Below are 24,523 nucleotides of genomic sequence, written 5' to 3'. Positions count from 1 at the left end.
GTCCCCGATAGCAGGCGGCAAAAGGGAGAAATTCCCTGCCATAAACCTCCAGGCGCCGTCAACTTGCCGATGCCTTGGAAGTAGCCGACCACAGCCAACACTGAGTCCGTCCATCCGAAAACTGCGAGCCTCCGAGCAGCCCCTCCGATACAGCCTCCCGAGCGCCATCCTCTGCCAAGCGCCTTCGACCTAGCCCCGGCTGCTGAAACAAGCAAGGCCAAGGATTCGGGACCTTCTGCTCCGGAGATTCCGGTTTACCACACAGTAGCAGCGGCAGCAAAGCGAGCATTTCAGAAGTTTCCCAGATGTTCCTCCGTACTCTCACATCTGTCTCCATCAAATCAGAATTGTGTACGGTCCCCTACTTGACAGATTACTGATATCATTCACCGGAGAGGCCGCGCGTGCTGCTGTCGCACCGCCATCTTCTCCTTGTATATGTGACAAATAAAGTCAATCTTTAATCTTTGAATTGTAGTACTAAATTCATGTTTGTCTTCTCTTGACCAACATATGGACATGTTACCACCAAGAATAGAGTTTTCTTAAAAGCTCTTAGAGAATGATACCGAGGATAAAAAGGGATATATTTGTGATGAAACACAGATAGAAGATGGTAGATAAACAATTTAATTCCTTCTCTGTGCTGAATTAGGTTGGGCAGCAGTTAGAATTCTAAAATTAGCTGCAGTATCCCAGGGTAGGGAGAATTAAATTAGCCAGAGTTTCTACTTTTAATTTGTCTAATGCTTGAGTTTGGAAAGTGAATGATCACTGATTGATCACCCCATCCTCCCGCCACCCCACTAGGGATAGGATTCCTCTTGTCCTCACCTACCACCCCACCAGCCTCCGTGTCCAACATATAATTCTCCATAACTTCCGCCATCTCCAACGGGATCCCACCTCCAAGCACATCTTTCCCTCCCCCCCCTCTCTGCTTTCCACGGAGATCACTCCCTTGTCCATTTGTACCTCCCATCCCTCCCCACCAATCTCCCTCCTGGCACTTATCCTTGTAAGCGGAACAAGTGCTACACTTGCCCTTATACTTCCTCCCTCACCACCATTCAGGGCCCCAGACAGTCCTTCCACGTGAGGCAAAACTTCACCTGTGAGTCTGCTGGTGTGATATACTGTGTTTGGTGCTCCCAGTGTGGCCTTCTATATATTGGTGAGACCCGACGCAGACTGGGAGACCGTTTCGCTGAACACCTATGCTCTGACTGCCAGAGGAAGCAGGATCTCCCAGTGGCTACACATTTTAATTCCACGTGCCATTCCCATTCTGATATGTCAATCCATGGCCTCCCCTACTGTCGAGATGAAGCCATACTCAGGATGGAGGAACAACACCTTATATTCCATCTGGGCAGCCTCAAACCTGATGGCATGAACACTGATTTCTCTAACTTCCGTTAATGCCCCTCCTCCACTTCTTATCCCATCCCTAATTTTTTTTTCTCTCTTTCCCTCTCACAATAACTCCTTGCCTGTTCTCCATCTTCCTCTGGTGCTCCCCTCCCCCTTTCTTTCTTCCAAGGCCTTCCATCCCATGATCCTCTCCCTTCTCCAGTCTTGTATCCCTTTTGCCAATCAACTTCCCAGCTCTTGGCTTCATCCCTCCCCCTCCTGTCTTCTCCTTGCATTTCGGGTCTCCCCCTCCCCCTCCCACTTTCAAATCTCTTACTATCTCTTTTTTCCGTTAGTCCTGACGAAGGGTCTTGACCCAAAATGTCGACTGTACCTCTTCCTATAGATGCTGCCTGGCCTGCTGTGTTCCACTAGCATTTTGTGTGTGTTGATCACTGATTGAAGGCAGGATTGGTTCCTGCTGTGATGCCCATGCATGAAGAATAGTCACTTTGGCAAATTATTAAAGACTAGACATCCCCATGGAACTGTACCTCAGCAGGAATTAATGCTTTCATAAGAAAAAGAGACTGAACAGTGTATAAATATTTTTAACATCCCATGGATATGTTATTAATATTAAAGCAAGCATTTCTACAATTATTAGGAAGAAACAATATTTTGTTGTAAGAGATTACAACAACTTATCTTTCCGAGGATATTGTGTTTAACTCTATATTTTTTTTTAGATCTGTTTTGTTAAAATTGTTACCTAAAATTTAAAATCAAATATCTTATGCAGTCAAAAATGAAAAAAGATGTATTTATCTTGACAGATGGAAAGGTACTTTGGTTCTCAAAATTATTAATTATGAAGTGAAAGCTGCAACATACTCTTTTAAAATGTACATCTGGTTCATTCATTTTTGAACATGCTGCCAAGCTAACTACAGTGTTAAACAAAAAAAATTCAAATAGCAGCAAGTTTTGCTTCACTTGGGTTCCAATACTACAGCAATGTCATACAAGCAAATTTAGAGATAGATACGAAACAAGGTTTTTAGTAAGCAATCCCACTTAATCCAATTTTGCCATGCTGCGAAGGATTCTGAGTTTTGAGAATAGTGACATTTGAAAAGAACAGTTGTGATGAGACAGCTAAGATGCTTCTATCCCTGCCAAGGCTTGTGGAACCCTATTTTCCATTACCTTGTCAGAACTCATCTCCCGCTGTCACGATGAAGAGATAAGTGTGAAGTGATGGAAAGTGTTGATCAGCTGGTCAGAGAAAGAAGACAGCGGTAAATGGATCAAGGCCTTTTCGAGAAGGATACAGTTGTTCTCAAGCTCTTAATCCTAACTAGTGGGCTTTGGCAACATGAAGGTTTTACTAGTGCACTAAGAATACTACAATAGTTTCACTTCAATTTTAAAAGCACTATTATTGCAGTATTAGATTGTAACTTTATGAAATGCAATTCCTTCCAGGTTGTCTTTAAGTCACAGGGAGAACTGCAGTACAAATTCAAAAAATTTGGGAAGCAATAAATACTTAGTCTGTTCTATTGCAGCAAGTCTGTTTGAAGGATAAGCATAATAAATCTTGTTCACTTTTCTGTTTGCCTTAATTGACTTTTGGGTCATTTCTGGTCCAGGTACAATTTAACTTTCACACAGTCATTGTTTGAAGTAGTATTAGCTGTGATCACAAGAATGGGATATACATTTCCAGTGCTTTTGGATTTACTTCATAATATCTCCTACAAAAGCGATTAAGTGAACTCTTGCATGATAATCATCTACATTACAACAATGACTGAATTTCAAATGTACTTTGCCAGTTGCAGCCAACTTCAGGGCATCCAGAAGATACGAAAGGCTCTTCAGGACACAAATGCTGGTTTTATTATTCTTTCACTTAAAACACATATTCATGCTTTTATGAAAACATTTAACTCTAAAAATCGTTCTTGTAGCTAGGGGGCTTGCTAAGCAGAGATCAGTCATTGGAAAGTTCCATGAGAATTTCCCTGCAAACTGTTCAAGTGATGAAATATTTTCAGTTTATTGATTGATTGAATAGTTAATGATTTCTCCCTGATCCCATCTCTGCCACTCAGTCACTCTGCAGGCAGGGATGAGAATTCTTAGTCTATTCTTACAGGAATATTTTTTTATTGCTTTATTTTGCTGAGAACCTTTTGCTGGTTTAAACTGAAGAATGAGTGCACAATTGGAATTAGAAAAAAAGAATAAAAACAATAGTTATAGAAAAGTCTAACATGTACTGACAATTTCATAAGTGGTATATGTAATCTTTGCCACATAGATTATCCCATGACCTGATCTGTGGCACATTATGTTTGGAAAATTGATTATTCTTTTCATCTTTTTTTCCTAACATCTTTAAACTTTTATTTAAATTATTTGGGCCAAATTTCCTCTCCCTTTCTGTGGACGAATGCCAGATCTTCATTCTATGCTTTTCTCTACAGGGGTGAGATTGGAGGTTCAACATCTGGTGATTACAAGCATGAGCTGTGTGCAGATGTTTCCATCTGAGGTGAATGACCAAGAGTAACAGCCACTAATCTTTCCCACTCTATATTACAACTGGCAGTGCTCTACTGCTGGGGCTGTATTCCCATGTATTATTTTTCAGTGTAATATTTTTGAGCTGTTTCAGGTTTCTGGGTTCCTATGGTGTTAGGTGCATCATTTCCGTGTGAATCTGTGAATCTGTAACTTTTTTTTGGGAGATTGAAGAGATTTGGCATGTCAATAAATACACTCAAAAACTTCTATATTTGTACTGTGGAGAGCATTCTGACAGGCTGCATCACCATCTGGTACAGAGAGGCTACTGCACAGGACCGAAAGAAGCTGCAGACGGTTGTAAGTCTAGTCAGATCCATCTTGGGCACTAGCCTACAAATTATCCAGGACATCTTTAGGCAGCGGTGTCTCAGAAAGGCAGCGTTTATTATTAAGGACCTCCAGCACTCAGGGCATGCCCTTTTCTCACTGTTACCATCAGGTAGGAGTTACAGAAGCCTGATGGCACACACTCAGCGATTCAGGAACAGCTTCTTCCCCTCTGCCATCTGCTAAATGGACATTGAACCCTTGGACACTACCTTACTTTTTTTAATAACAGTATTTCTGTTTTTTTGCACGTTTTAAAAATCTATTCAATATACGTATACTGTAATTGATTTACTTGTTTGTTTATTATTATTTGTTCTCTCTTCTAGGTTATGTATTGCATTGAACTGCTGCTACTAAGTTAACAGATTTCACAACACATGCCGGTGATAATAAACCTGATTTGGATTCTGATTCTGACCATCAGGTTTATCTGCTGCTCTTCACGTTATTATTTTGTTGTGTAAGGGGTTTCTTCTTTTATGTTACTGTGAAGGCTAACACAATGGCTTCTTTGTTATGTTATAATTTAAATGGCTTTTCTGTAATAATAACTGTGATGTAAGGAGTTTTTTCTCTCTCTCTCTCTGCTTGTTTGGGTTACATTATTGATAAGAGAGAGAACGAACCAATTGGGATAGATATTATTCTTTCTTATGTGTCTGTAAGCTATTGTTTCAGAGGGTTTTGGGGCAGAAGGTGGATGGGGACAGAGTGAGGAGATGCGATGCTGTAAGCCGGGCGACGGGACGGACCCCGAGCGGGAGTCCGAGGCCCAGGATCCTCAGCGAGAAGAGAAGACGACGACAGCAAATGTAGCCCCCTGGTAAGCCTCAGACTCGCTCAGCTCATTTTCGTCTAGGGGGAGCAGCCTTCGGTCCCGCCAAACTGGGTAACCAAGTTTGTGTGAATGCTGTGTGATGTACCCCACCTCGCCAAGGAACAGACAATACACCATATGCGATTAAATGATTACACTTTATAGATCTTACTGGAACTATGTAATTAATAGAGGTAAAATATAAAAGGAAAATGAAAGGCGCAACCTTATCAAAGTTCAGCCACTTCGTGCACAACAGCTGGAGCTCAATGAACGGGGTCTTCTTGCCACCATTCAATCCCCTCTGACCCCCTCGACTCAACGCCTGGGACCAACCACGGTGGTCGACCAGACGCTCCACACGAGTCTGTCTTCATCTCCTCTCCTCGCCGAAGACCCTGGGCCTTAGACTCCCGCTTGGGTTCCGTCCCATCACCCAGCTTACAGCATCGCATCTCCTCACTCTGTCCCCATCCGCCTTCTGCCCCAAAACCTGGGAAACAATAGCTTACAGACACACATGAAAGAATAACATCTAACCCAATTGGTTCATTCTCTCTCTTATCAATAATATAACCCAAACAAGCAGAGAGGGAGAGAACTCCTTACATCGCAGTTATTATTACAGAAAAGCCATTTTAATTATAACATAACAAAGAAGCCATTTTGTTAGCCTTCGCAGTAACATGAAAGAAGAAACCCCTTACAGTTATCTCACATTTTGTAACACTGACCTTTGAATATGTACAGACAGTAATTTGAGAGCATGAAAATGGCCAAAAATACAACACTAAAAGCATAAATTATTGGATTGTCATATTTCTTCTAACTCCTACACTATCAACATAATATTTCTATAACTGGATTCTGCCATGGAATGGTATTATTGCTATTATATTATTACAGGCAGTAATTAAAAGTGAGGTTCTAATAGAGTCAAAGAGAAATATAGCACTGAAACAGGCCATTCAGCCCATCTAGCACGAGCCAAATATAAGCTCTATTTATCTCTGGAGAAATCACCAACTGTTTATGTCTTATGATATAGAGTTTTTTTGACAAATGTAGAATTGTTAGTGGTGTATAGTTCTAGTAAATATGTGACTCAGGCTTTCCCAGACAGGCTAACACATTCCTCCTTTACCACTTCAGCAAGATAACATTTTACTTGAGTCTTCCATTGTCACCCACAAGTAGATTATCTCCATAGACTTTATTTCATAATATCCAAATTCAGAATAGTATGCTGATAACTTAATATATAGATATTCTTTTAAAGAAACTTTATTATAAGTATGTAGTGGAGTTGTACTACTGTACAGGCAAATGAACTAATCGGCCTTTAGATTGCAAGACCAGGTCTCAGCATGAATGAGATTGGATCAGCTCCAGATCAAACTTATTGTCTATACGGGCGCAAGTGAATGTCTTTTTTTGTACTTTATTCCCACCCTGGTTCACAATGATTTCTACTTGACCTGTCTCAATAAACCAACTGAGAGTGAAGAGTGGGAACCTAACCAGGAAAGTAAAAAGAAGAGAGACGTTGCCACAAACTCATAACAAGGCTCCCACCTGTCCACTGGCCTGTGCAATGCATTTAATTGTCTTCTGTTCAGCCCAATCAGTGGCAATCAAAATCGCATCTTGTCTTTCTATTTAGCAAGACAAAGTGAAAATATCTATGTACAGACACAAACAATTATTCATGCACTGTACAGACTGATACAACTTGGTACAGAAAATATTTCTCAAGGAAATTGAATTTTACCCATTTTGTTGTTGCTAGATGGGAGCTGTTCTTAATCTTCACACTCAATAAAGCGATTGTGCAAAATAATCACTGAAGTCATGAAACTTACTTTGAAACAGCTTATACGGTGATTTGCACACGTTTAATGTATTAACATGCTGTGTCTGTATTTCCTGATGTCAGGATTCGCAGAACTTGCACCTGCCATACTCTTCCAACATTGATAACTGACAGGTGAGTCAGAACTTTAGAGTACACTCTCAATAGACAATAGACAATAGGTGCAGGAGTAGGCCATTCAGCCCTTCGAGCCAGCACTGCTATTCACTGTGATCATGGCTGATCATCCACAATCAGTATCCAGCTCCTGCCTTATCCCCATAACCTTTGATTTCGCTATCTTTTAGAGCTCTATCCATCTCTTTCTTGAAAACATCCAGAGACTTGGCCTCCACTGCCTTCTGGGGCAGAGCATTCCACATATCCACCACTCTTTGGTGGAAAAGGTTTTTCCTCAACTCCGTTCTAAATGGCCTACCCCTTATTCTTAAACTGTGGCCTCTGGTTCTGGACTCACCCATTAGCGGGAACATGCTTCCTGCCTCCAGCATGTCCAATCCCTGATTAATTTTATATGTTTCAATCAGATCCCCTCTCATCCTTCTAAATTCCAGTGTATACAAGCCCAGTCGCTCCAATCTTTCAACATATGACAGTCCCGCCATCCCAGGAATTAACTTTGTGAATCTGCGCTGCACTCCCTCAATAGCAAGAATGTCCTTCCTCAAATTTGGAGACCAAAACTTCACACAATACTCTAGGTGTGGCCTCACCAGGGCCCTGTACAGCTGCAGAAGGACCTCTTTGCTCCTATACTCAATTCCCCTTGTTATGAAGGCCAGCATGCCATTAGCTTTTTTCACTGCCTGCTGTACCTGCGTGCTTGCTTTTAGTGACTGATGAACAAGAACACCCAGATCTCGTTGTACTTCCCCTTTTCCTACCTTGACTCCATCTAGATAATAATCTGCCTTCCTGTTCTTACCACCAAAGTGGATAACCTCACATTTATCCACACTAAACTGCATCTGCCATGCATCCGCCCACTCACCCAGCCTGTCCAAGTCACCCTGCATTCTCATAACATCCTCCTCACATTTCACACTGCCACCCAGCTTTGTGTCATCGGCAAATTTGCTAATGTTACTTTTAATCCCTTCATCTAATTCATTAATGTATATTGTAAACAGCTGCGCTCCCAGCACTGAACCCTACGATACCCCACTGGTTACCGCCTGCCATTCCGAAAGGGACCCATTCATCGCTACTGTTTGTTTCTTGTCAGCCAGCCAATTTTCAATCCATGTCAGTACTCTGCCCCCAATACCATGTGCCCTAATTTTTCCCACTGATCTCCTATGTGGGACTTTATCAAAAGCTTTCTGAAAGGCCAGGTACACTACATCCACTGGCTCTCCCTTGTCCATTTTCATAGTTACATCCTCAAAAAATTCCACAAGATTAGTCAAGCACGATTTCCCCTTTGTAAATCCATGCTGACTCAGACCTATTCTGTTACTGCCATCCAAATGTGTCACAATTTCATCTTTTATAATTGACTCCAGCATCTTTCCCACCACTGACGTCAGGCTAACCGATCTATAATTCCCTGTTTTCTCTCTCCCTCCTTTCTTGAAAAGTGGGACAACATTAGCCACCCTCCAATCCACAGGAACTGATCCTGAATCCATAGAACATTGGAAAATGATTACCAATGCATCCACGATTTTTAAAGCCACCTCCTTAAGTACCCTGGGATGCAGACCATCAGGTCCCGGGGACTTATCAGCCTTCAGACCCAACAGTCTATCCAACACCATTTCCTGCCTAATATAAATTTCCTTCAGTTCATCCATTACCCTAGGTCCTTTGACCACTATTATATCTGGGAGATTGTTTGTGTCTTCCCTAGTGAAGACAGATCCAAAGTACCTGTTCAACTCGTCTGCCATTTACTTGTTCCCCATAATAAATTCACCCTTTTCTGTCTTCAAGGGCCCAAATTTGGCCTTAACTATTTTTTTCCTTTTCACATACCTAAAGAAGCTTTTATTATTTTCCTTTATATTCTTAGCTAGTCTACCTTCGTACCTCATTTTTTCTCTCTGTATTACCTTTTTAGTTATCTTCTGTTGCTCTTTAAAAGTTTCCCAATCCTCCAGCTTCCCACTCATCTTTGCTATGTTATACTTCTTCTCTTTTATCTTTACACTGTCCTTTACTTCCCTTGTCAGCCGCAGCCTCCCCTTAGGATCTTTCTTCTCTTTGGAATGCACTGATCTTGCACCTTCTGCATTATTCCCAGAAATACCTGCCATTGTTGTTCCACTGTCATCCCTGCTAGGGTATTGTTCCATTGAACTTTGGCCAGCTCCTTCCTCATAGCTCCATAGTTCCCTTTGTTCAACTGTAATACTGACCCTTCCGAGTTTCCCTTCTCCCTCTCAATCTGTAGATTAAAACTTATCATATTATGGTCACTACCTTCTAATGGCTCCCACTTACCTCGAGGTCCCTGATCAAATCTGGTTCATTGCACAACACTAAATCTAGAATTGCCTTCTCTCTGGTAGGCTCCAGTACAAGCTGTTCTAAGAATCCACCTCGGAGGCACTCCACAAACTCCCTTTCCTGATTCTTCCAGTCTACCTGCATGTTGAAATCCCCCATAACAACTGTAGCATTACCTTTGCTACATGCCAATTATAACTCTCGATTCAATTTACACCCTACATCCAGACTACTGTTTGGGGGCCTGTAGATAACTCCCATTAGGGTCTTTCTACCCTTAGAATTTCTCAGTTCTATCCATACTGACTCTACGTCTCCTGATTCTATGTCCCCCCTCGCAAGGGACTGAATATCATTCCTCACCAACAGAGCCACCCCACCCCCTCTGCCCATCAGTCTGTCCTTTTGATAGGACGTATACCGTTGAATATTCATTTCCCAGGCCCTGTCCACTTGAAGCCATGTCTCTGTTATTCCCACAACATCATACTTGCCAATTTCCAACTGAGCCTCAAGCTCATCCACTTTATTTCTTATACTCCGTGCATTCATATATAATACTTTTAATTCATTACTCCCCTGACCTCCCATATCAATTCCTATTTCACTTGACCATTCTGTACGAACCCTTCCTGAGCTTTCTGATCTGTTGATTCTGCTGTCTTTCTTAACTTTTCGTATTCTTACTTTCCCTTTATCTCTATCCTTATGTTTCCAGATTGTCCCCTCCCCCCACTACTTAGTTTAAACACACCCGTGTTGCAGAGGCAAACCTGCCTGCCAGAATGCTGGTCCCCCGCCTATTAAGGTGCAACCCGTCCCTTTTGTACAATTCATCCTTACCACAAAACATAACCCAGTGGTCCAAGAATGTAAATCCTTGCTTCCTGCACCAGTTCCTCAGCCACACATTCAGATCCATTATCTCCCTGTTCCTGCCCTCTCCAGCACGAGGAACTGGAAGCAAACCGGAGATAACCACCCTGGAAGTCCTGCTTTACAGCCTTCTTCTGAGTTCTCTGAATTCACTCTGCAGAATGTCTTTCCTCTTCTTCCCCACGTCATTTGTGCCGACATGCACCACCACTTCCAGGTGTTCACCTTCGCCCTTGAGGATTCTCTGCACCTGCTCCATAACGTCCTGGATCCTGGCACCAGGGAGGCAACACACCATCCTTAAATCTCGCTTGTTGCCACAGAAACCCCTTTCTGTACCTCTCACTATGGAGTCCCCTACTACCACGGCTCTGCCTGACATCTGTCTCCTCGGCTTTGCTTCAGAGCCAATTTTATACTCACAGACCTGACCACCTCTCAGGCTGGCAGTGTCTTCTGTCCCGACAGCTTCCAAGAGAGTGAACCTGTTTACGAGAGGTACATCCCCCGGGGTCTCCGGTACTTCAAGCATCCTTTCCTTCCTCATCATTGCCCCCCTTCTCTCTTCCGGTATCCTCGGTGTAACGACCTCGCTGTAGGTCCTGTCCTGAAAACTCTCGTTTTCCTGGATGAACCTGAGGTCATCCAGTTGCTTCTCCAGTGCTGCAACATGGTCCTTCAGAAGCTGAATCTGGACACATTTTCCACAGTTGTAGGAGCCAGAGGCACCATAGTATCCCTGACCTCCCACATCATGCACACAGCACACTGAATCAGCCTGGCGGTCGTTTCTTCACCTTGCCAGTCCTTGCCTCCTTGCCAGTCCCAGGACAGTAGCATGAAGGTGCTGTGGTGGAAAAGAAGCACAGTGAGGGAGAAGAAGACAATGCCCTGCTGTGCAAATGGTGACTCCTTTGTGCAATGGTGTGGCCTGATAGACCATCATGCAGTGAGTGGTCCAAAGCCACTAAAGGGTATGGGACTGCAATGGGCCCTCTGATGATAGCATTTTTCAGTGAGGTGCCGAATATTAAGATGCTTTGATTTTAATCAAGGAAGCATATGGAAAAATATATGTCACGGGGACATGAATGTGGCTGTTCTGTGGCCAGTCGGGACACTTCAATTTACATCTGTTTACAATATTCTGATCCAATTTCTGTAAGAATGGGATAAATAAGCACTGTGAATATCATGTCTGTAAATAACACTGAGAAGGTGACAGTGGTGCTGACCTGAATCCTCTCTAGACATTCCTAGGTCAATTTCCTACCATCCAGGGCCCCCGTAGTCCTCCAGGTGAGGTGGCACTTCACCTGTGTGTCTGTTGGGGTCATATACTGTGTTCAGTGCTCCCAGTGTGGCCTTTTGTATATCCGTGAGACCCGATGTAGATTGGGAGATACTTTGCCGAGCATCTACAGTTCATCTGCTAGAACAAGTGGGATCTCCCAGTGGCTGCCCATTTTAATTCCACTTCCCATTCCCATTCCGATATGTCCATCCATGGTCTCCTCCACTGTTGGGATAAGGCCACACTTAGGTTGGAGGAACAGCACCCTATATTCCATTTCAGTAGCCTCCAACCTGATGGCATAACATCGATTTCTCAAACTTCCAGCAATGCCTCCACCCCCTCCCCCTTCCCCATTTCCCATCTGCTTGTCTTTCCCTCTCATGTTATCTCCTTGTCTGCCCATTGCCTCCCTCTGGTGCTTCCCCCCACCCCCCCACCCTTCTTCTTTCTTCCATGACCAATCAATGTCCTAGCACTTTGTTTCATCCCTCCCTTCCAAGTTTCACCTATCACCTGTCATCTCTCTCTTCCCCTCCCCCTATCTTTCAAATCTACTCTTTAGCTTTTTTTCTCCAGTCCTGACGAAGGGTTTTGGCCCGATACATTGACTGTACTTTTTTCCATTGATGCTGCCTGGCCTGCTGAGTTCCTCCAGCATTTTGCGTGTGTTGCTCAATATCCTAAAAGGCTGGCTGAAGAGTCTAAAAATGTTAAAACATGCCCCACAAGAATTTTATACATGATTTTTGCACAAGAACAGTTACCAGGCTCTCCTGTTTCTAGACTTTTGTTTTGGGGGAATAATATTTATTTTTAATGTGGAAAGGCATTCTTTGGAAAGGAAGATGACCTCCTAACTATCTAGAAGGAGCTTGTGCCTCTCTGATGTTCCTTCATCAACAATACAGGAGAGTAAACTTTAAAGGTAGTATCAGTTTAGTTCACTAATTACTCACAACTCATGGCACAGTGCAGTAGGGTATCAGAGGCAGAAACATGTAGGACCTCATCATAATTGTGAAATATCACTTGCAGTTCATAGTTGCATCACCAAAACCTCAATACACCACAATATAACATGCTTAATTAAAACAATATATTTGGTTGCACAGGGCTCCTGGTTGTGACTGAGTTTCAAGGACAAGAACCTTTCATTAAACTCTGTATCCAGGTAAACTGCATGGCAATCAGGGAGCACATCTGAATTGGACTCTTGGTGATACTTTTTGCTGACAATAGATAAGGCAGATTGAGTAATATGTGAAGATGGTTGAAGTTATAGAAACATCTTTGCCTAGAAATACTTCAGCGCTTATAAAGGTGTAGTGTGGGGAAGCTAACAAAGTTATTTTCAAAGTCTCACTGCTGTAAAATTCTATTATAAACATAATCCATAGCATTGTAGACATTCAGCAATTGTGGCATGCTGTGGAAAGAGAAGTATTAACATATCGAAACCAGGGCCCTTGATCAGAACTGCTTGTTATTGGATTTTCCCTCAACTTAATATATTTCTTGATTTGTTCCATAATGGCATAAGAAGACAGACAGGTGGCTGGTTTGGCTTGCAGGTTATGATTGGGAGGAAGAGAGGACCAAGGAGATGGGGTAGATGCTCAGGGCATCAATTCTGTTAGCAGATCAGGACCCCAAAGTCAGATACACAGATGGAAACTGGGGGAGTCTGGGGACCTCTGGCTGCTGGGAAAGGGAGGAATCAGGCCTGACTGAAATGTTACTAGAAAATCAAGCAATCAAAAGAAGAAAATTCAGCCTGTGCTAGGCTGATCAAGGGACCCCAGAACTTCAAGACTCAGTGATTCTATCAGGAATCTTGAATGATTTCTGAACCATTTTGGAAAGAAGCATTGGTTATCTTGTTTTATGCACACTAAAGTCTCAAAAGTTGAGAGTGGTTCCATTGCACTTTTCTTGCCGATCTGTCACTGGAAGACTTTTTAATAAGGTTGTACACATTTCAAAAGTGTGCCTTTTAGCATTAATGTTTAATAATTCAAGATTCTGGTAGTTGGTAGCATTCAGATGCATTACGATCCAAGAGCAATTAAAGTGGAACAGCTTGATCCTTACAAAAAGTTCAGACACAATTAATGATCCTGCAGCTGAGCCACATCTGTTGAAAAATTGATTTCAATGAAACAACATAGGACAGGAAAATATTCAAAACCCAACTAAATATCAGCTAATATCATGTCCTACAGCAATTGTTTATTTTTGTTAGGAAGCAACATCAAAGTGCACTTATTTTGTATCCATACATTATTTTAATTACATCAGCCATTTTGGGGAGAAGATGGCGACACGACGACAGCGCACGCGGCCTCTCCAGCGATGAATATCTGTTATCTGTCAAGTAGGGTGCCGCGCACAATCCTGATTTGATGGAGACAGATGTGAGTGCATAGCGGAACATCTGGAAAACTTCTGAAATGTCTGCTTTGCTACCGCTGCTACTGTGTGGTAACCGGAATCTCTGGAGCTGAAGGCCTCAAAATCCTCGGCTTTGCGTGTTTCAGCGGCCGGGGAGAGGTCGAAGGCGCTCAGCAGAGGATGGTGCTCAGGAGGCTGTATCAGAGAGGCTGCTCGGAAGCTCGGAGTTTTCGGACGGATGGACTCAGGGTCGGCTGTGGTCGGCTGCTTCCAAGCTATCAGCAAGTTGACCGTGCCTGGAGGTTTATGGCAGGGAGTTTCTCCCTTTTGCTGCCGCTATCGGGGACTCGGGAGTCGATCGACTCGGGGACTATGAGACTTTTTTTTTACTGTGCCTATGGACTGTTCTTCATCAAATTATGGTATTGCTTTGCAGTGCTGTAACTATATGTTGTAATTATGTGGTTTTGTCAGTGTTAATCTTTGGTCTGTCTTGTTTTCTGTGATAGCACACCAGAGAAACGTTGTATCATTTCTTAATGCATGTATGCATTTCTAAATGACAATAAAAGAGGACTGAGTGTTCCCATAATCTAAAAAAAACACCTGACATCACTTTTTGCTATTTATCCAAGTTAATGTTTGGGCTCAGATTTTCATCTTACAACCTGGGCATTCATTTCTGATTTGTACACCAACATAAACGATGTTCACAAGTTAGTCTTTGGGGTGTTTTGTTTCTTATTTTTTTCTGTGACTTTCAATTAATTTTAATATAATGACACCTCTACTTGATTCAGAAAATAAACAAAAAGTATCTGTCCAATCTGGACATTTGGCAAGATGCTATTTTTTTTTGTTAGCTCTTGCAGAGACATTTGTTTCATTGTTACTTACTAGTGAAGTACCTGAAGAGTGGAGGGTGGTTAGTGTCATTCCATTTTTTAAGAAGGGCAGCAAGGAGAAGCCAGGGTGGTCAGCCTGACATCAATGGTCAGGAAGTTACTGGATGGTATTCTGAGGGACAGGACCTGCTAGCATTTGGATAGGCAACATCTGATTTGGAGGGCTCAGCATGGTTTTGTGTGTGGAAGTCACATATGACAAACCTTTTGGAGTTCTTTGAAGAGCTAACCAAAAGGGTGGATGAGTGTAGGCAATGGATGTTGTCTATTTGGACTTTAGCAAGCCCTTCCACAAGTTCCTGCATGGCAGGCTGGTCTGGAAAGTTAGGTCCCACGAAATCAGGGAGAGCAAGTTAGGCGGATTCAAAATTGACTCATAGGTAGGTAACAGAAGGTAATAGTTGAAGGTTGTTTCTTAGAATGAAGACTAGTGACTTGTGGTATCCTGCAGGGGTCAAAGTTGGAAGCCTTGTTGTTTGTTATTTATTTAAATGCTTAGATATGAATGCACAAAACTTGATCAACAAGTTTGTAGATGACACAAAATTAAAAGATATTGAAATTGAAGAAGGTTACTGTGTGAGGTGATGAATTGTGGAAAGTCAAACCAGTGTAGGACTTATACTGTGAATGGAAGGGTCCTGAGGAGTGTAATGAAACAAATGGACATATGAGCTCAGCATTTAATGCAATCATATCTCAGAGGCTGGTAGGTAAACTGTACTCATTGGGAATCAACTTCCCTCTCTGTAATAGGATCTTGAACTTTTTGATTGTAAGACCCCAGTCAGTGTGAGTTGGCAGTGATATCTCAAACTCCAACATGCTGAGCACCGGTGCTCCCCAGATCCAGCTGAACTGCATCATCAGCTTCATCGATGACAGTGCAGTGGTTGGCCTCATCAGCAACAATGATGGGCTGGCATACAGAGAGGAGGTAGAGAGTTTTGTCAAATGGAGTGAGAACAACAACCTGAGCTTCAACATGACAAGTCAACAGAGATGATTCAGGAAGGCACAGGTTGACAACTCTCCATTGCATGTCAATGGCTCTGCCATGGAGAGAGAGAGGTGTGCAAAGTTCCTTGGTGTGCACATAATGGATGAGCTAACCTGGACTCACAACACATCCTCACTAGACAGGACGGTACAGCAATGTCTGCACTTTCTGAGGAGATTAAAGCTGTAAGCCTCCCTGTCCCCATTCTAGCACCTTTCTACAGGAGCTCTACTGAAAGTGTTCTGTCTGGCTGTATCATTGTGTGGTACAGGGGCTGCAAGGCATCAGACCGCAGGACCCTGCAGAAGGTAGTAAATCTGCCGAGAAGATCACCAGGGTCTCTTCCCACCCCTGCCGCCTCTATTTTTGATATTTACCAGGAGCATTGCAGACAAAGGACCTGGAGCATTGTTGAGGATCCCTATCTCCCATCCCACAATCTCTTTGACCCACTATTGCTAAGAAGGAGGTACAGAAGCATCAGGACTAGGACTGCCAGACTGGGTAACAGCTTCTTCCCTCAGCCTGTCAGACTAATGAATACCCTGCCACGACCGAGGTCTCGAAACTAGCACAGTGAGCTGTTCACTGTTTACCATGCTGTGCGCTACATGCATTTTGAATTATATTTCATTAACTTATTAATGACAATATTGTTGTTTATATATTGTGTATACTATATGTTTTGTGGGTGCACTGTGGTCCGAAGGAATATTATTTTGTTTGGCTGTATATATGTACAGTCAGATAACAATAACCTTGAACCCAGGTAGATAGGGCAGTGATAAGGACTTTCAGAATACTGCCCTTCATCGGTCAGGAGAGTTGAGTGTAAGCGTTGGGACATTATGTTGTGTTTGTATAAGTCATTGGTAAGTCCGCAATTGGAAAACTGTACAAGTTTGGTCACCCTTTTATAGGAAAGAGCGGAAAGAAAGCAAAAAAGATTTATGAAGATATTGTCAAGACTAAGTTGTGTGAAGAGATTTGCCAGGCTTAGTCTTTGTTCTGTGGAATGCAGGAGAAAGAGGGGCGACTCAATAGAAATGTTTAAGTTATGAGAGACATTGAGTCAGAGTTTGTTATCTTTTGCACATTACAGTAATTGAATGCCCAAGTTGGTGCAGTCTTTCATTGATTCTATTATGGTTATTATTCTGTTGTGGATTGATTCAGTATGCCCGCAAGAAATTGAATCTCCTGGTTGTATACGGTGACATACTGAATATGTATTTTGATAATAAATTTACTTTGAAATTTGAAGTTTGATGAGGTGGACAGTAGTAGTCTTTATCTTAGGGTTGAGGAATCTAAAGCTAAGGGGCATATATTTAGGGAGGGAGGGAAAAGACTGAAAAGGGACCTTAGAGGCAACTTTTGCATGCAGTGGATGATAAGTTTCTGGAATGAGCTGCAGTGGAAGTGGCTGAGAAAAATATAACCAGAGCACATAATAGGTATATGAATAGGAGGCACCTGGAGGGATATGTGTCAAATGCAGGAATTTGGGACCAGCTAGGTGGATAATAGAAACATAGAAAAGCATACAGCTCAATACAGGCCCTTCAGCCCACAAAGCTGTGCCGAACATGTCCCTACCTTAGAACTACCTAGGCTTTACCCACAGCCCTCTATTTTTCTAAGCTCCATGTAGCCATCCAGGTATCTCTTAAAAGACCCTATCTCTTCCGCCTCCACCACTGCCACCGGCAGCCCATTCCACGCACTCACCACTCTCTGCGTAAAAAACTTACCCCAGACATCTCCTTTGTATCTACTTCCAAGCACCTTAAAACTATGCCCTCTCATGCTAGCCATTTCAGCTCTGGGGAAAAACCTCTGACTATCCACACGATCAATGCCTCTCATCATCTTGTACACCTCTATCAAGTCATCTCTTATCCTCCATTGCTCTAAGGAGAAAAGGCCTATTCTCATAAGGCACACTCCCCAATCCAGGCAGCATCCTTGTAAATCTCCTCTGCACCCTTTTAATGGTTTCCACATCCTTCCTATAGTAAAGCAACCAGAATTGAGCACAGTACTCCAAGTGGGGTCTGACCAGGGTCCTATATAGCTGCAACATTACCTCTCGGTTCTTAAACTCAATCCCACAATTGATGAAGGCCAATGCACCGTATGCCTTCTTAACCACAGAGCCAACCTGCATAGCAGCTTTGAGTGTCCTATGGACTTGAACTCCAAGATCTCTCTGATCCTTTGCCAAGAGTCTTCCAATTAATACTATATTCTGCCATCATATTTGACCTACCAAAATGAACAACCTCACATTTATCTGGGTTGAACTCCATCTGCCACTTCTCAGCCCAGTTTTGCATCCTATCAATGTCCCGTTGTAACCTCTGACAGCCCTCCACACTATCCACAACACACCCAACCTTTGTGTCATCAGCAAATTTACTAACCCATCACACTACTTCCTCATCCAGGTCATTTATAAAAATCACAAAGAGTAAGGGTCCCAGAACAGATCCCTGAGGCACACCACTGGTCATGGGCCTCCATGCAGAATATGACCCGCCAATAACCACTCTTTGCCTTCTGTGGGCAAGCCAGTTCTGCATCCACAAAGCAATGTCCTTTTGGATCCCATGCCTCCTTACTTTCTCAATAAACCTGGCATGGGGTACCTTATCAAATGCCTTGCTAAAATCCATATACACCACATCTATGGCTCCAACTTCATCAATGTGCTTAGTCACATCCTCAAAAAATTCAATCAGGCTCGTAAGGCGCGACCTGCCTTTGGCAAAGCCATGCTGACTATTCCTAATCATATTATACCTCTCCAAATGTTCATAAATCCTGCCCCTCAGGATCTTCTCCATCAACTTACCAACCACTGAGGTAAGACTCACTAGCCTATATTTTCCTGGGATATCCCTACTCCCTTTCTTGAATAAGGGAACAACATCTGCAACCCTCCAATCCTCCGGAACCACTCCTGTCCTCATTGATGATTCAAAGATCATTTCCAGAGGCTCAACAATCTCCTCCCTCGCTTCCCACTGTAGCCTGGGATACATCCCGTCTGGTCCCGGTGACTTATCTAACTTGATGCTTTCTAAAGGCTCCAGCACCTTGTCTTTCTTAATATCTACATTTTCAAGCTTTTCAGTCCACTGCAAGTCATCGCCTCAATTGCCAAGATCCTTTTCCGTAGTGAATACTGAAGCAAACTATACATTAAGTACCTCCGCTATTTCCTCCGGTTCCATACACAATTTTCCATTGTCACACTTGATTGGTCCTATTCTCTCACGTCTTATCCTCTTGCTCTTCACATACTTGTAGAATGCCTTGGGGTTTTGCTTAGTCCTGTCCGCCAAGGCCTTCTCATGGCCCCTTCTAGCTCTCCTAATTACATTCTTAACCTCCTTCCTGCTAGCCTTATAATCTTCTAGATTCATATCATTACCTAGTTTTTTGAACCTTTCATAAGCTCTTCTTTTCTCCTTGACTAGATTTACAACAGCCTTTGTGCACCACAGATCTTGTACCCTCCCATCCTTTCCATGTCTCATTGGAATGTAATGTGGTCAGAATGGACTCACTAATTGGGCACAAGTCCATGTATCTGTGCTATATTGTTTCATGACTCTCGGATTCTGAGGAGAAGTTCACAAATGTTCTTCCTGGCATTTAATCCTGCTTAATTTTCTTTAGAAGCTAATCTGTGTCTGTCTCAATTATTATTCTTCTGGTAGTGGGGTTAACTTGAGAAATGTATAACACAATTGAAGAAGTGATAATTGACCTTGAAGAGTCTCAGTCCAAAATGTCCATTTCCCTCTATTAGTCACCTGACCCATTATATTCCTCCAGTAACTCAAATTTTACTGTGTAGTTATTAAAATTAAGAATATTGTGTACATTCTCAGTGAATTTTTCATTTACACCAATTTTTAGAGGGTTCAGACAACTATGCATGGGACATAAGGAGCTCAAAATAACATACACAAAATACTGGAGGGACTCAGCAGGCCAGGTGGTATCTATGGAAAAGAGTACAGTCAACCTTTTGGGCTGAGAACTTTAGCAAGACTGGAGAAAAAAGATGAGGAGTCAGAGTTAGAGGCTTGGGGGAGGGGAGGAAGAAACACAAGGTGATAAGTGAAACTGGGAGGGGGTAGGGGTGAAGTAAAGTTCTGGGAGGCTGATTGGTAAAAGAGATACAGGGCTGGAGAAGGGGGAATATAATAGGAGCGAACAGAAGGCCATGGAAAAAAGTAAAAGGGCTCCTCATCTTTTTTTTCTCCAGTCTTGTTGAAGGATCTCGGCCCGAAACATCAACTGTACTCTTTTCCATAGATGCTGGCTGGCCTGCTGAGTTCTTCCAGCATTTTGTGTGTGTAGCTTGGAATTCCAGCTTCTGCAGATTTTCTCTTGTTTGAAAACAACATAAGCTCTTTATTTAAGGGCTATTCAGTCTGTTCCCCTTGAACTCCCTTTCTGTATTTTTGCTGCTCCAAGAACTGCTTGTCATATGACATAATCCTTAAAGAGGCAGCCTTCTTAATAGAGCAATTATTGTTCACAATGAATATTTCAGATGCTGCATTGATTCCCATTTTTAAATAGAAAAATAACTTACAGACTTGTTGCTTGACAAATTTTGCATTTCTTTAAGATCTAAACAACTCCTTTCAAGATATTTAATGTAATTTCCAATACACAAGTGTAAAGGAGAATGAAAGAATTGTTACTCTAGATCTGATGCAGCACAAAAATATGAAAAAAGATAAAGAACACAATAAATATAAATACATAAGATAGCTTACAAAAATAGATGGATTGTATGTCCGTGAAGTAACACTAGACACAGAAATGTCTCTATATAAGGTATCTGACAGGAAATGATAAAGCAGTGGTGGTTGGGGGTGGTGGGGTGGGTGAGTGGGTGGAGATGTTGATCAGCCTTACTACCTGGGGAAAGTGGTGCCTCTAACACTTACAGCTTCTAGATTCAGTGGATGTAGTTGGAGTATTGTCCACCTCTGGATGCAATGATTTTCTTCCCTTATGGTTTTCTTACCAGCATTTCTCAGGTCACCTCTTCTAAAATAGTTGAGCGCCTTATATCAGAAACACTTTTGATTTCACAGCCCTTCTAGCTATGCTCCTGGAAATTATGTTGCAGTATAATCAAACTCAGTTTTCTTTAGATAATTCCTAGTCCTGAATACCTTCAGATGTCATTCCTCTCCACATCTTGTAGTGCTTTGGGTGGCAAATTTGATGTTTTTAACAAGGCCAAGTTGCTAGCTTGATCCTCAACCCAGTATTGATGAAAAGCAAGCAAGGAGCAAGCTGGATTCGAACCAAGGACCACTTGTCTCGAACTCTGGTCCTGATGCCACTACAACACCTTCAGAACTTCCCTGTATTTCCTCATCACTCACCTGCTGAGAGATTCCAATTTATGAATTCTGACATGCAGACTGAATACCTTCTCTTTGTGGCTTGAGCATTGACCCTCACACAGCTTACATTTCCTCTCCGTTTCCCCTCCAAATTGGCTTAGGTTACACTCAACCCTGTTCTGAGCTTCCCATTCTGCAGAAATATTTCCCATTGATGAATGGGCTGTTTGATAATTTAGAAGTTATGGTGCATGCCAGTGTTTCAGGGTCATGTTCAATCAACCTTACATCAGCTACTTCTTCAATGTCTCCTTTGCCATGCAAGCTGATCTTTCTGCTTTTCTATTGGAAGATGGGCGGTAAAGTGAAACAGTTTTTTTATTCCACCATTCTTTGTAAATTATTCAGATTGAAATAATTCAAGCAAATGATAATAGTCTAACACAACTTCTTCAGGCCAATCTCAAATGGAAAAGATAGATCTTAATTCTTTAATCATTTGATCAGTAATGGTGTATAAACCTTTGTGTTTGACTTCTTGACCCTTTGAATGGTTGTCAATTAGTACCAATAAGTGGTCCATTCCTTTTCAATAATAGGCAAGCTAAATCCAATGTTTCTGGTCACTCAGACTTAGATAAAGTGGTGCTTTAGGATATTCTGCTCATGATGCACTGCAACCTACAGGCTAAGTTCTCTGTCTTCCTTAATGTCAGCCAATGGACAAATGCTCTAGCTGCAGCCTTTTTAATTGCTGTCTAGAAAGATTGTGCATCAAGTTTTTCGTTAATCTTCTTCGCCATTCTTTTGAGATTACTACCCCTGTGTCTCCATTTTATACAATGCTAGTAAGTGTATTGTGAAACGGTTAAACAACTTCAGACAAGCATTCATTGAACCTGTCTACCCATTGAGTGCACTTTCACAACTTGAATTCAAATAAGTCATTTGGTATAACTCTAGTGATTTTCACCACTAGGAAAATCATCCTTTACTGCCCACAAAATAAAAATGTTGATTTCTGTGGCGTCCTTTCTAAAAAAAAAGAAACAAAGCATCAACAAAGTTTTGGTGATCCACACCATAGTTGAATTGAAATAAATTTTGCACCTGCAAACTCAGCATACAAATTTTGAGGTGTAGGTAGAGGATGTTGTTCACCATTTATTGTCTTTTAATTTGTAGTCTCCATAGAGCCAAAGGGTTTTATCTGACTGGGGGCCAAATACAATGGCCTTTGCCTACCCACTTCCAATGGAACTCAAGATTTCTTAGCTCTTAACTTGCACTTTCAATGCATAGGACACAGGTCAGGATTTCAAACTTGCGTTCAATTTTGAATAAAAATGAGATATGTACCCCTCAGTACCCATGTTTGAATCCTTAAAAATGTCATCATATTTTTGCAGAAGTCTTTGAAACCTGTTTGTCGCATACCTACACTGAAAATATTTTCCCAATCCATCACCAACTCTTTCAACTGATCTCTTCCGAACAAGGTTGGTCTGTTAATATGTATAGAAGCTCCAGTGGTAGTTTTGCTTTCTGCTCGTTATTGCAGGCTGTACATTTCTTTCTCGTAATGTGCACAGGAATTCACTAGAGCAAGTTTTAAATGTTGAAGTGTTTTTCACCAATGTAATTGGTGGATGTTTCCAACTTCAAATGTGATCCAACTTCTGGTTGGATGTTTTCCTTTGTCTCAGTTATTGATTTTATGATCAGTAGATGTATGTATAAAAAGGTTTTTCAGATATATAAAGAATAAAAGAGAGGCAAGAGTGGATATCGGATTGCAGGTAAAAGATGTTGGAGAGGTAATAATAGAAGACAAAGAGATGGTGGACAAACTGAATAAACACCTTGCATCAATCTTCACTGTGGAAGACACCAGCAGTATGCCAGAAATCTGAATGTCTGGGGGCAGAAGGCTCACTCTAAGCATTTTACATTCACTTCCAATTTCAATATTATTATTCGTCCAGCTAAGACTTTTTTCCCCTTTTGATGTTTGAATCATAGAGCTTGTAGCCTATGAGATTATCAATATAGTCTTCTAGGACTGATCTGACAATTTCTTCAGTACATTGTCTTGACAGTTGCAATGTTGGTTTTTTGCTTGCAATTGTTCAATAAGTTCAATTTAATGTTAGAAAAATGTATACAATATACATCCTGAAATTGGTATTGCATGTCTTAACTTTTTCCTTGTGTTTAGGTCCACAATTCAAATGATCAGGAAGAAGTATTCTTCACTTTCTTGGATGAGTGCATCGTCAACAAATCAAAAGATGCTTAACTCCTTACAGACCATAGCAACCCACTTCAGAGGCACTGATCCACAGCCATTCACTGACACAGAAGCATGATGCATGTTTTCAAATTACCAATTACCAAAAGGTCTTTACACCTTTCCAGCCCCACAACCTCCACCAACTGGAAGCACAAGATCAGCAAAAGCACGGACCAGTACCATTTGAAATTTTTTCTCCAAGCCACATAGTATATTGACTTGGAAATATATTTCCCTTCCTTTACCATCACTGTATTAACATCCACATTTCAAGTACTGCAGCAGGGTTCAAGAAGGTAGATCACCCACTCCTTCTCAGGGTCAGTAATGGATGGGTAATTAAATGCAAACTCAACCTGTGAAGACAAAATCCTTTTAATGAATACATATTTTTTTTAAAAAATCACATTTAATGGGCACCCTGCTGTCACAGAAAGAATTAATGTCTGTGAATCTTTGCCTTCCTTGTTGTTATTGTGGGATAGATGTTCTTTGTGGATTTGAAGCATTCAACAAAGCCCATTTAAAGGGAATGGAAGCAGAGTCACATTGACACTCAAGGAGATCTCCAAGATGTATAGTTCTCTTTCGAACTTTGTATAAATTGGTGCTACTCTGAGAGCTGTTGGTCATAGTAAAGAAGTAACAACTTTTGAGCAGTAATTATTGTTCAAATGCACTATCTCATAAACTATGGTGCAGAAATGGAAGGGGATAATAAAGTAAAATAAAATATGTTACATTCCTGTTAACTGAGACACATCAGGACCAGTACATTTTGGCCCAATTAGCTAAAATTTAATGGAAATAGATAAAAAGGTATAAAAAATACAGGCTACCACTTAGCTGAGCAACAAAGTATTTAAATAAAGTACAGAACAAATTAGAACACTACCATTACTACTACAGCACTATAAAACTGTATGTTAGTTCATAATAACTATCAACACAGGAA

General features: G+C 41.8%; 1 long non-coding RNA gene across 1 annotated transcript in view; it reads left to right on the top strand.

Moving 5' to 3' along the window:
• LOC134350509 (uncharacterized) overlaps positions 1-24,202 on the top strand; it is an 82,912-nt gene extending 58,710 nt beyond the window's left edge. The window contains exon 4 of the long non-coding RNA XR_010018913.1: positions 23,494-24,202. This is a non-coding gene — a long non-coding RNA (uncharacterized LOC134350509). The remainder of the gene's footprint in view (positions 1-23,493) is intronic.
• The last annotated feature ends 321 nt before the right edge of the window (positions 24,203-24,523 follow it).

Source organism: Mobula hypostoma, chromosome 8 (genome assembly GCF_963921235.1).
Source record: "Mobula hypostoma chromosome 8, sMobHyp1.1, whole genome shotgun sequence".
In the NCBI taxonomy this organism is placed as follows: domain Eukaryota; kingdom Metazoa; phylum Chordata; class Chondrichthyes; order Myliobatiformes; family Myliobatidae; genus Mobula; species Mobula hypostoma.
This window is presented reverse-complemented; position numbering and strand designations above follow the sequence as displayed.